We start from the raw sequence: 14,000 nt of genomic DNA on the forward strand, positions 1-14,000 counted from the left end.
TGGGGTGTGAAGGGCGGAAGGGAGGGTTGGGGGCCTGAGGACTGGCAACATTCACTGGACAGACAGTGACAGAGGGACCCGCAAAGAAGGAGAAAGAGAAGAGAACAGAGTGGGGGGACATGAAGGCAGGAAGAAGAGGCCAGGTCAGTGTCAGAACAGAGCGGGCCCTGGTGGCCTGCGTTTGGGTGACCGGGAGATGGTCAGTGCTCGTCTGCAGAGCCCTTCCAGTGAAGGGTGGAGAAATGGATTTTTCTAATTGTAGGGTTGGGAGGTATTTGTAAAAGTTTTGAGATAGTACTGGTCGGAGTTCCCGGTTTTCTTTTTCGTTTTTCAGTTTTATTAAGCAGCAAAGGAACTTACAGAAAGGCTGTCAGGACCTGCCAAGACCAGACTTGGAAAATGGTCAGGAAGCGAGTGCCAAGCAGCAGGAAGTACAATTGTCTTCTAACTGGAACTGCCTGGGAGGCTGCCACGGGGGACACGCTGCCAAGGCGTGTGTGGTCTGGCATGGAGTCGAGGCCACGGGCAAGGCTGGAGGGCAGAATTGCTCCAGCTGCAGTGGCCCTGAGTCCAGGGTGGAGGCGTTTACCTTCTCTTTCAAAGGGCTCTGTCCTGTTGCCAGGTCACACACGAGGTGCCATGTCTGCACTGAAGAGGCCCCCTCTTCTAGTTCACGCGAGGGTGCTGGTGAGTTGAGGAGGGGCTAGGTATAGGAGAATCAAGGATGTTGTTAAGGTTTTGGGCCTGAGCCAGCTAGACCACTGGATTTGCCACTTATTGAGGTGGGGAAGATGGCTGGAGAAATGGGTTTAAATGAGCAACTAGGGACTTCCCTGGTGGTCCAGTGGCTAAGACTCTGTGCTCCCAATGCAGGGGCCCTGAATTTGATCACTGGTCAGGAAACTAGGTCCCAGAGGCCACAACTAGGAGGTCACATGCCAGAAGTAAAGATTCCATGTGTCCCAACTAAGACCCTGCACAGCCAAATAAATAAATAAAATATTAAAGAAAAATATCTTTAAAAAGTGAGGGGGAACTAGCAGCTCAGTTTGGGCCCAGATTGTTTTCGGGTCTAGCAGACATCTGAGTGGATATATCAAGATGTTAGCTGGACATGCTGCTCTGGTGTTCATGGCATTCTGGGCTAGAGATGTAGATTTGGGAGTCATGGAAGTGTGGAGTCCTAACGACCTCCAGGGAAGCCCCTACTTTATCTCTTTAAATATTTATATATTTTTTAGTTTATTTGGCCGCTCTGGATGTTAGTTGCAGAATTTTCAATCTTCATTGCGGTGTGTGAAATCTTTAGTTGCAGTATGTGGGATCCCTGACCAGGGAATCAAACCCAGGCCCCCTGCATTGGGAGCTCAGAGTCCTAAGCCACTGGTTCACCTGGGAAGCTCCCTATTTTATCTTTTAATTGAGGTTTAATTGACATACAACATTATTGAGTTTCAGATATCCTGGTTCAACTTTTCTGATTCGATATATGTGTATTTGGGAAAGTGATCACCACAATGGGGGCTACTCTATCTAACATCAAACATAGTTACAGAGTTCTTTTTTCCTTGTGGGGAGAACTTTTAAGATGTACTTTCTTAGCAACTTTCAAATACGCAACACAAGGCTATTTATTTTTTTAAGATGAGCGCAGCAACAGCATATGTGCCTCAGCAGAGAGGGGGAAATGCTGAAGAGAGGAAACCTGCTGGACAGATGCCTTTGAGGTCAAGAGAGGGAGCGGGATCTAATGTGGGGGTGGAGGGGGGCAGCTTTTACCGGGAGCTGGTCACAGGGAAGGTGAAGCAGCAAGTATAGAGTTGGTGAGTAGATGGTGGGGTGGGATGGGGGAAGGAGTGTGTGGAATTCCACCCACAGATTGCTTTTATTTTCTCAGTGAAGCAGGAAACAAGGTCAACAGCTGAGAGTGTGGACTGTGGGTTCCCAAATGTTGGAGGTTTGAGGAGAGGGGAGAAAATATGAATAATTATCCAGGATACTATTCACAGTGTCTGTTTGGGATCTGATTGTGAAGAGCCGACTCATTGGAAAAGCCCCTGGTGCTGGGAAGGATTGAGGGCAGGAGGAGAAGGGGGCGACAGAGGATGAGATGGCTGGATGGCATCATCGACTCAATGGACATGAGTTTCAGCAAGCTCCAGGAGATGGTGATGGACAGGGAAGCCTGGCGTGCTGCAGTCCATGAGGTCAGACATGACTGAGCGACTGAACAACAACAACGAAATGTGGGACTAAGTACATCATCTGCTTGCTGGACTGACTCTTAGGCCCAGCCCAGACCTCTTGAATCAGAATCTGAATCTGCTTTCTAGTGCCAGCTGACTCACGATCGCTGGAGCTGGACTGGCCCTAGTGGAGCTAAATGGTAGAGCCGCTGCCTAGGGAAATGTAGATGCATGGCCAGGCGGTGTGAACAGCCTGAAAGGTTGTTGCTGGACCACGCAAGATGTCAGGATTCTTGGCCTCCGGAGGAGAAGAATTCAATCCGGGGCCATAGACATGGCTTGATTGCTCAGAGCTTTTGTGTAATCAAGTTTTATTAAAGTATAAAAGAGATAGAGAAAGCTTCTGACATAGCATTAGAAGGGGGCAGAAAGAGTATCCCACTGCTAGTCTTTAGCTGGATGTTATATAGCTACTAGCAGTCTGCTACTTAAAGAAAGGAAATGTCTCAAAACTCATAAAATGACACCAGGTGAGTCATCCCAGGCCATAAAACGATTGACATGAATCTTGTAGAAAGGCAGATTTCCATACAAATATATAGTTTCACTAACATAGATTAGGAGGACAGTGTACGAGTAAAACATACTGGTTTGTCAAGTGGTTCTGAGCCTTTAGGCGGAACCCACTTGAAGACAGAATCTAGGGTAGATGCATAGCACATTAACATAGCTTAAGACAAACATTTCCATAAGAAAAATTCACTGGTTAGCTCAAGGTTTGAGAAAAGTTAAGTTCAGGTGGAACCAGGTATCATTATGGCAACACGAAATTTTAAGAGAAACCTTTTATATCTGTATAGAGAAGGGGAAAAAATATAACACTAGTTTGTTTGCTCCTGCCGCTTAAGAGAGAGATAAAAAAAAAATGTCTGACACTTGCAGTCTATTTCCTCCATTTGGAGACCCCTGGCCTTCCTGCCTGTTACCCTCTTAAGCCCACTTCAGACCTGCCTTTGTTTCTCTTGGTGCTAAGTCATGGAATTTCAGTGCTTGGCCTTGAAAGCTCCAGACCACTTAACATGGTGGCAGAAAAAAAAAAAAAAAAAAGAAAAGAAAAGAAATCTCAGTATGATCAGGAAATGATATTCCCTCTTCTTCTGAAGCAGCAGAAATAAAAGCAGAGTCTTTTCTGCATCATAAAACCATCCTTGCAAATGTTATTTCTAACAAGGGAGTTTTGTCAGACAATATTTAAGAGGCTGTCGCTTTGTCTTATGAAAGTAACCTTTCACTTTTAAAAAGCTTGTGATTTTGATTGCTTGTCTTCCTTAATAATGCGTTACCCTGGCAATAATATTTAAATTCACATCTCTGTTTTCTAAAAGGTATAAATACCTGTGAGCATTGTATGTGTGTGTATCTGTGTGTGTGTGCGTGTGTGAAACCAGAAAGGGGGCACTGGCACATGTCTCTTCTCTCACGTGCAGGAGGTGAAATAATTGCCGCAGAGACTGCGTGATTTCTTAAACAAAGAGTTTGAATCTTAGTGCATTTAAATGAACACACAGAAGGCAAGGTCTCTTGTGAGCGAGAAGAGTAGGCGTCATGAGGAGACAGGATAAAGCTGAGAGCAGCTTTGGGAATAAAGCAAGGGAGCTAACCGAAGGCAAGTACTAGGGTGATTAGCTGGTGCCATGAGGCCCATGGGCTGCGGTCAGGAACCCTAATTTGGTTCTGGTGCCAATCTGCAAGGTGTGTGTATATGCCTGTGTGTGCTCAGTTGTGTCCAATTCTTTGCAACCCCATGGATTGTAGCCCACCAGGCTCCTCTATCCGTGCGATTCTTCAGTCAAGAATACTGGAGTCCTTGCCATTCCCTTCTCCAGGGGGTCTTTTCCTCCCAGGGAATGAACCTGCGTCTCCTGCATTGACAGATTCTTTACCATCTGAGCCACCAGGGAAGCCCACTGTGCCATCTGGGAAACCGTAATCTGCAAGGTGGCAGGACTTTTTTCCAGCGGTGACAGACTGCCTCTGTGTAGGACTAGAGGAAATGGATGGTTGGTAGGGTTGGGCCAGGGTGGTGAGTTTTTAGGGGAAGCAAGGGGCCCAGGGATCATGGATATCTGTGGTGTGGATGCAAGAGGGCATGGTTCAAGGAGAAAGCCATGGCAGGGAGAAGACTGGGAGAAAAAGGACAGGGTTTGTTGCGGGTGGGGAGTGGGAGCGAGGACGTTGGAGGTTAAGTTCTGGAAGAAGGAGCAGCTGAGGACTCTGGGTGTGGAGAGTGAGGCACCTGGGGCTGAAGAGATCAGGACACTGATAAGCTGGGTGAGTCACCCAGGTGTAGTGGCAGCCAGGGCCAAGAGGCGGAGAGGATGGGTTTGAAGATCGTCCGGGGATGCACTCCTTGGTCTACTCTGGACTAAATCTCAGTTTCCTTATCTGTGATAAAGTCCGAACTATTTTTACCCACAACGCTTCTGACCCCATGTGTGTATGTTCTTTTTCTCCCCCTCACGCCAACCAGTTCTCTGATTCTCTGGACACTAACTGGCAGGGGGTGGGGAAGTCCTACAATTCAATTCACCTCTGACACTCTACCATGAATTAGCACAGACATCATGAGCCTGGCGGGCTTCTTTCCCCAAGACTTGGCCCCATTTGAGGTGCTAGTTGCAAGCCCAGATTGTCATAGGTATTATAAATTCCATGTTCCCACAACTCCTTCCTCAGATTCAGTTATTCTCTCTCTTTTTAAAATTCTTAGTTTGGTTGTGCCGTGTGGCATGAGGGATCTTAGTTCCTGCAACAGGGATTGAACCCATGCCTCCCGCAATGGAAGCGCCAAGTCTTAACCTCCAGGGAAGTTTCAGGACCTCCAAGGAAGTTCTCCAGTTATTCTTTAGGACAACTAGAGACCATTCAACTCAGCAAAGAACTTTACTTAGTACTATCACTTTATTGGGCTTCCCAGGTGGCTCACATGGTAAAGAATCTGCCTGCCAATGCAGGAGACCTGGGTTAGATCCTTAGGTTGGGAAGATCCCCTGGAGAAGGAAATAGCAACCCACTCCAGAATTCTTGCCTGGGAAATCCTATGGACAGAGGAGCCTGATGGGTTACGGTCCATAGGGTCGCAAAAGAGCGGACACCACTGAGCGACTGAGCATGCGCACCCGCACACGCACCAGCTTATTAGAAAGGATACAACTCAGAAACAGGCTTCCCCGGGGGCTCAGATGGTAAGGAATCCGCCTGCAATGCGGGAGACCTGGGTTCGATCCCTGGGTTGGGAAGATCCTGGAGAAGGAAATGGCAACCTACTCCAGTATTCTTGGTTGGAGAATCCCCGTGGACAGAGGAGCCTGGCGGGCTACAGTCATGGGGTCGCAAGGAGTCGGACAGGACTGAGCAACTGAGCACATAACAGGCAAATAAAAGAGATACACAGAGCAAGGTATGGGGGAGGGAAGGCGTGAGGAGCTTCCTTGACCTCTCCTCCCCACACCTTGCTGTGTACACTGATCCAGAATCTTTGAACTCCATTGTTCAGAAGTTTTTATGGAGGTTCCATTGAATAGGTGTGGCTCAGGAGGTCATTGCCCATTAGCGATTAGCCTCTCTCCCCTTCCCAGAGGTAAGAGGCGGTGCTGAAAGTTCCAACCTTCTCTTCACACAGGGGATTCCTGTGGTCACTAGTCCCTGTCCTGAAGTTATTCAGGTCTCCCTAGGGGCCCCTCATTGGCACAAACTCAGGTAAGGTTGAAATGGGCTCCTGGTGAATAACGAAAGACGTTCCCCTCACATCTACCGCTCAGGAAATTCCAAGGGTTTTAGAAGCTCTCTGTGTGTCAGGAACTGGGGACAAAGACCAAATATATATTTCTTATTATATCACAGATGGGGACAATAACATCGATCTTGAGGAAATTTTAAGATTCAAAAAGACAGTTTGTCCACATGCCAGCAGAGGGAAGAATGGTAACAGGAGTCAGAGAAACCTATGGGCTTCCCGCCTGGATCCCAGTCGTCTAAGGCAAAATATACAAATAAGCAAAAATGTAATATCATAACGATGGTTTGTTGTCTACCACGTCACAGGCAATGTGCCCAGTCCTTTAGGCACGGAGGGGCTGTGGCCTAACAGGTGCCGCCCAACTTCCCCCTACTTGGCTGGGCAGAGGCAGAGAAGTGGGAGAAAGGACAAGTGAAATGCTTTTATCTACTGCAGGGGGTGGGGAAGGAAGTCACTGCTCTCTGAGTGTTTCATTTGTGACGGGCTCAGCATGATTGTTCTCTCTTACAGATGAAGAGTCTGGGTATTGGAAAAATAAAGCGATTTGTTCAGGTTCACAAACCCTGGCTTCCTAGCCATGTAATTTTCTGTAATTTAGTGACTGAACGACAATATGGAGGCTTCACCCAGCTGGTGTGATATCTCAATCTCCAGGGGTGAGTCGGAGCATCTTTTGTTCCAGTATTTGGTTTTTGACCCTTGGTTTCCCTGGTGGCTTAGTCAGTGAGGAATCCACCTGCAATGCAGGTAGACCCAGGTTCGATCTCTGGGTGGGGAAGTTCCCCTGGAGAAGGAAATGGCAAACCACTCCAGTATTCTTGCCTGGAGAGTTCCATGGACAGGAGACCGTCCATGGGGTTGGCTACAGTCCATGGGGTCTCAAAAGAGTCCGACATGATTTAGCCATTATACCATCACCTGACACAGATCTCCTAAATCCCTTAGAGTTTCCTGGGTGACAAGGAGATAATAGCTTTTGTTCTAACAAGGTGACTCTTCATAGGCTCCTGAATAGCTCCAGAATGGAGGCTGCTCATCAGAAAGACCAAGCAATGATTAGATGCTTGGAATTTTCAGCCCCACCCCTCAATCCACCAGGGAGGGGAGAGGGGCTAGAGATTGAGTTAATTAATAATTGGCCTCCCTGGTGGCTCAGATGGTAAAGAGTCTTCCTCCAACACGAGAGACCGGGTTTGATCCCTGGGTCAGGAATATCCCCTGGAGAAGCGAATGGCAACCTATTTCGGTATTCTTGCCTGGAGAATCTCACGGACAGAGCAGACTGAAGCAGGCTATAGTCCACAGGGATGCAAAGAGTCAGACGTGTGACTAACACACACACAGTGAAACCTCCCTGTTACTGTTATTCAGGCACTAGGTGGTGTCCGACTCTTTTCAACCCTGACAGATGCCGCCAGGCCGCTCTGTCCTCCACTATCTTCCGGAGTTTGCTCAAATCCATGTCCATTGAGTTGGTGATGCTATCTAACCATCTCATCCTCTGTCACCCCCTTCTCCTTTTGCCTTCAATCTTTTCCAATGAGTCGGCTCTTTGCATCAGGTGGCCAAAGTACTGGAAAGTATTCAGCTTCGGCATCAGTCCTTCCAATGAATATTCAGGACTGAGCTCCTTTAGAATTGACTGGCTTGATCTCTTTGCAGTCCAAGGGATTCTCGAGTGTCTTTTCCACACCACAGCTCAAAAGCATCCATTCTTTGGTGTTCAGCCTTCTTTATGGTCCAACTCTCACACCAGTACAGGACTACTGCAAAACGAATAGCTTTGACTACACAGACCTTCGTCAACAAAGTGATGTCTCTGCTTTTTAATATGCTGTCTAGGTTTGTCATAGCTTTTATGAAAGCCTCCATAGAAGTCCCTAAAACTTGAGGTTCATAGAGCTTCTGGGTTGGTGAACACGTCTATGTGCTGGGAGGGTGGGGCATCCCAGCTCCATGGATACGGATGCTCCTTTGCTTGGGACCCTCTGGATCTCACCCTTTGCAACTCTTCATCTGGCTCCTCATTTGTATCCTTTACCATATCCTTTATTATATAACTGGTAAATGTAAGTCTTTCCCTGAGTCCTGTGAACTCTTATAGCAAATTATTAAACCTGAGTTGGAGTCATGGGAACTCCCAATTTGTAGTCAAATCAGAGCGAGGTATGGGTAAACTGGGGACCCCTTACTCGGGACTGGTGTCTGAAAGGTGGGCCATCTTGTGAGACTGAGTCCTTAACTTGTAGGATCTGATATTAATTTCAGGGAGATACTTTCAAAATTGAATCACAGGATACCGCCAGCTCATTGGAGAATTGGTTGGTATGGGGAAAAGAAAAACAAAAACCATAGATTTAATGTCAGAAGTTTTGTAAGTGGAGAATAAAGGAAACAGAACTTTTTCCTTTTTAGGGTGAGACTATTCCAAGCAGAAGAGTACACACTTGGAATGAGCTTGAGGCCTGTGTGAGGACTAGGAGCCTCTCAGCGGCTGGGAGTACGGACTGTGTGGGGAGGAGTCACAGACAAAAGAGGCAGAATGAAGGAAGCGGATCTGAATGTTAAGGTTATTGGAGGCTATGTGGCTTGCTTTTTAATCTCATGTGGTTATCGCCTGGTTGTTACCAAGGAATTGATAGCATCAGATCTGTGTTTTGGCAAAAGCCCTTTGGCTGAAGCAGGGTGAATGGAGGAGAGTGGGACCAATTTACACCTCGGCTGGCAAATTGTGGGTCTGTACCACTGTGAGCTAAGAATGGATTTTGCATTTTTAAATCAAAAGAAAATCAAAAGAAAAATAATATTTTGGGATGCAGGAAAACTATATGCAATTCAAATCTCAGTGAAAAATTCAAGTCAGGTTTTATTGGAACACAGTCATGTTCATTTACGTCTGTGGTGTTCACAGGTGCTTTTGACCCCAGTGGCAGAGTTGGACAGTTGTGACATAGACTGTATAATATATAAGAACCTAAAAAGTATTCTTCATTTTGCCTCTTGGCTTGTGCATGTGTGTGCTCAGTCACTTCAGTCGTGTCCAACTTTGCGACCCTAGGATTGTAGCCCACCAGGCTCCTCAGTCCATGGGATTCTCCATGCAAGAGTACTGGAGTGGGTTGCCACATCCTCCTCCAAGGAATCTTCCCAACCCAGGGAAGGAATCCCCCGGTCTCCTGCATTACAGGAAGTTTCTTTACTGCTGAGTCATAGGGGAAGCCCCCTCTTGGCTCATAGAGTCTCCTATCTAGCTTCAAGGAAAAAAAAAAAAAAACAACTTTTATTTAGTTATTAAAATATCTATGTATTTGGCTGTGCCAGGTTTTAGTTGCAGCACACGGGATCTTTAGTTGTAACATGTGGGATCTAGTCCTTTGACCAGGGATGGAAACTGGTCTCTCTGCTCTGGGAGCATGGAGTGGACTGGGAGCATGGAGTAGCCACTGGACCACCAGGAAAGTCCCTATCTGGCCTTTTATGGAAAATATTTGCTCACTCCTGAATTAAGGAGGTTTTTTTTTTTTTTTTTTTTTTAAGGGATTATTTTAACGTTTCAGGCAAGAGGTCTTCATTAGGATAGTGATGGAGGCGGGAGGGGGGAGGGATGGAGAAAACGGAATGAATTTGGGAACTATTCGGGGTGGGGGTGGTGAGTAGACCAACAGGGTACAGGGAGTGAGAAAGAGGAATCTAAGGCTACTCCCTGATTTCTAGGTTGAGTATTGCGTGAATGGTGGTGCTAGTCGGGTCAGAAATACCAAGAGGGATTTCTGGAGCTGGGAGGCAGGGGAAGTATACGGGCTGCGAGGGACAAATAAGAACATTTTTCAGAACTACTTTGCGTGACAGTCTAATTCCTGGGGTTATGCAGTTTGTGTGTGTCGCCAAAGACCTTAAGAACAAAGTGTTAATCACTCAGTCATGTCCAACTCTGTGTGACCCTATGGACTGTAGCCTGCCAGGCTCCTCTGTCCATGGAATCCTACAGGCAAGAATACTGGAGTGGGTTGCCATTTCCTTCTCCAAGGCATCTTCCTGACCCAGGGATCGAACCCGAGTCTTCTGCATTGCAGGCAGATTCTTTACCATCTGAGTCACCAGGGAATCCCCCAAAGCGACTGTCACTCAATTATGTCCAACTCTTTGTGACCCCATGGACTGCCTGCCAGTCTCCTCTGTCCATGGAATTCTCCAGGCAAGAATACTGGAGTGGGTACCATTCCTTTCTCCAGGGGATCTTCCCAACCGAGGGATCGAACTCAGGTCTGCACAGCAAGCAAATTCTTTGCTGTCTGAGCCACCAGAGACGTCTCAGACTCCATGGAGCCTAGAGGTTAGTGTGGGACACCTGGTGTTCATAAGGTTTCCGTGCTATACAGGTGAGCAACTACCTGTTGGAATTTCCAGATGGGTCAGCATTGGTTCTGTAAAATCAGAACCAGTCTCCAAAAAAGGAATCTGAGGATTCCAAAAGCCTGCGGGAGGCCTGGGAGAATATGATCTTGTCCCTAAATGCCACGTTGCTTCTCATTCATCTCCAAGTTGTCTGGGGAAGTTGCTCTGCTGGAGAAAGGTAGGGCCTGCCTCGAAGTAGTATCAGCCAAGTGAGCTGACTCTTTGGGGGCCTAGGTTTCCTGCTGAGGGGTGGGGGCAGAAGCTGAGACGGCCAAGACCATCTATTCTGTCTTTTGTCCTGTGGTCCTATTCTCTGTGGAGAAGGCAATGGCAACCCGCTCCAGTACTCTTGCCTGGAAAATCCCATGGATGGAGGAGCCTGGTAGGCTACAGTCAGTCCATGGGGTCTGGAAGAGTCGGACAAGACTTCACTTTCACTTTCATGCATTGGAGAAGGAAATGGCCACCCACTCCAGTATTCTTGCTTGGAGAATCCCAGGGGCAGAGGAGCCTGGTGGGCTGCAGTCTATGGGGTCGCACAGAGTCGGACACGACTGAAGCGACTTAGCAGCAGCAGCAGCAGCAGCAGCAGCCTCTTCTCCGAGAAGCACTCCAACCCGGGTTTGAAGTACCTCCTTTTTCTTGGCAGGGCTATTCCTCGGCTATTCCTGCAGATGGCGATAAAGTGACACGATGGGAACGGAGGGGCGGGGGCCCGCGGGAGGAGAAACGGTCCTTACTCGCCCCCTTCTCAAGGTCTTCTCCAGCCTAGTAGCTGGAGGAGGTGGCGTTCACAAAGGCATTCCATTTTTTCCCTGCTTCCTGCTGGTGCACAAAACGCCCTTGTTTATGGAGCGAGGACTCCCTTAGAGCAGGAAAGGGTGCTGCGTTTGGGGAGGAGGGAGAGGCCATGTCCAGCCAAGGCCGGAGGACTCAAGCCCTTCCCGCCTCCTCCGTCCCTCGTCCGGCAGCAGGAGCTGCCGGAATCTTGCTTCCGAGGCTTTCAGAGCTCAGACCTCATCTCCGGGAAGTCTTCCCGGATTGCACACCTTCCCCCACCCAGGCGTGCCGTGCGCCCCTGTTCGTTTCTCCAAGCCCTGTTTCTACTCCCTCGGCTGGTGGAATGAGGCTCCGAACTCTTTTTGAAGCCCAGGCTGGAGGAGTGGGGAAAGGTGTGGGCCTGAACGTGGGCTGGGTGTCTGGCCTTCACCTGCGGAGCCGCATGGTGCTGCGGTAACGCTGCCTGTTGAGGCATTACGGTGCTTTTCCTACAGTCCATCTCATCCTTTTAAGGCTTCTGCGGAGTTAATTCCCCTTTCAGAGCTGAGGACACGCCTGAGGGGAGGGGGTAATTTCCTGATGCTCCAGTGGCTCGGACCCTGCTTCCACTGCAGGGGGCCAGGTTGGATCCCTGATCTGGGAACTAAGATTCCGAAAGCCATGTGGAAGGCATGGGTGGGTGGGGGGAACAGGATTAAGAGACATGCCTGAGGGGAGGGGGCGTGGGCAGGTAGGACCTGTGCCTGGGACAAGGGACACATTGCCCTGTGACCTGCCAGCCCTGTTCATCATCTGAATACCAGCTTTGACCTCTCCACTCCTGGCCTCCCGTAGAGGTCAGGCCAGTCTGATTCCGACACCCCTGCTCTCCCAACGCTGCTTGGCTTCCTCAGGACCTCCCCGCTTCTGGGGCCCACTGCCTTCGCCACAGGGCAGGGCATTTAACCTAAAGGGCGCTCAAGCCTAAGTGGTGGGTGGTGCTCAGGGAGGGACCTTCTCAGGGTCTTGAGCTGACAACCCAGGAAGCTGTGCTGTGGGAGAGGAGGAGGGGCTTTTGTGTCCTGTGGTCATTCCCTACAGTGCTGTGTGCCTGCTAGCCTCCGGCCAGCCTGTCCTGTCACCTCTGGAGTGGAATTCCCTGCCCATAGTATTGGAAGATTCCTTTTCAAAGGGTTCTTGGAGTCCTGCCAGCTGTATATTGGGTGAATCTTCACTCTTTCTGGGCTTCCCTGGTGGCTCAGAGGTTAAAACATCTGCCGGCAATGCAGGAGACCTGGGTTCAATCCCTGGGTCAGGAAGATTCCCGGGAGAAGGAAATGGCAACCCACTCCAGTATTCTTGCCTGGAGAATCCCATGGACAGAGGAGCCTGGTGGGCTACAGTCCATGGGGTCGCAAAGAGTCAGGCACGACTGAGCGATGGGACTTCGAAGGGACTTCACTCTCTCTCTCTGTAAGGGATTAGCCCCACCTAGGACTTCATTTATCTTGTTCAATCACTAAGTCGTGTCTGGCTCTTTGTGACCCCATGGACCGCAGCTTGCCAGGCTTCCCTGTCCTTCACCATCTCTGGAAGTTTGCTCGAATTCATGTCCATTGAGTCAATGATGCCATCCAACCATCTCATCCTCTGTCGCCTCCTTCTCCTGCCCTCAATCTTTCCCAGCATCAGGGTCTTTTCCAAAGAGTTAGCTCTTTGTATTAGGTGGCCAGAGTATTGGAGCTTCAACATCAGCATGCGTCCTTCCAATGAATATTCAGGTTTGATTTCCTTTAGGATTGACTGGTTTGATTTCTTTGCTGTCCAAGGGACTCTCAAGAGTCGTCTCCAGCACCACAGTTTGAAAGCATCAATTCTTTGGCACTCAGCTTTTTTTATGGTCCAACTTTCACATCTGTACATGACTTATTCCTCTAGGTCAGAATTTCTCAGACTTTAACCTGTGTCATAATCACCTGAGCAGCTTATTGAGACATGGCTGGGCTCTACCCCTAGAGTTTCTGATTCAGTAAATCTGGGGTGACTCCAAGAGGTTATATGTCTAACAAGTTCCTGGGTGATACTGATGCTACTGGTCAGGACCACTGTGCACTGAAGGGTTAACTCAGCTTTCAATCCAGTGTCTGGGCTGTCCAAATCTCGCACACTCCAAAGAAAGGTTTGCCTGGCTCCTGGGAGATAGCCCCTAAACCCTTGGAATATCCTGTTTGATAAGAGTATTTTTGCTCATTTGGGAGCCAGGGGCCTCTTGGGATAGCCTCTGAAGGGGCTGGAGACTAAGTAACTAAGGTCAGCCATGTGGGTGGTCAGTAGCCTCCATGAAACACCAGACACCAAGACTTGGCTGAACTTCCCGGTTGGCAGTGCTTCATGCAGCTGGAAACTGTGTTTCTGGGGTGGCAACTCATTGTTGCCGGGAGAATTAAGTGCTGTCCCCGTGACTCCACTGGGAGAGGTCAGTGGAAGCTGGCAGCTGGTCTCTCCTGGACTCTGCCTGTGCACTTTTATTCTTTGCTGACTTTGCATCCTTCCACAATAATAATTATAACCACCAAGATAACAGCTTTGCCGAGTTCTGTGTCCTAGTGAATGACTGAACTGAACGGTGGTTTTGAGGACACCGGTGACAACCAGAGAGCCACTGCTCTAAGCTGTGGGATTAACCTCGCTAGGGTTTAGGCTTTGGGGGCCCCCTCACCAGTGAAGTGCCTGAGGGGCATCTTCGTGGAATGCTTTGGGAGGCTGTGAACTGCCTGGAAGCCTGGGTGTTGCTTTGGGGGTAACCCTGAAAAGTCTTTGTGGGTCTCTGGGCCCCAGTCTTCCCATCTGTAAATGGGGTT

The sequence above is a fragment of the Ovis aries genome, chromosome 21 (assembly GCF_016772045.2).
Source record: "Ovis aries strain OAR_USU_Benz2616 breed Rambouillet chromosome 21, ARS-UI_Ramb_v3.0, whole genome shotgun sequence".
NCBI classification, from domain to species: Eukaryota; Metazoa; Chordata; class Mammalia; order Artiodactyla; family Bovidae; genus Ovis; species Ovis aries.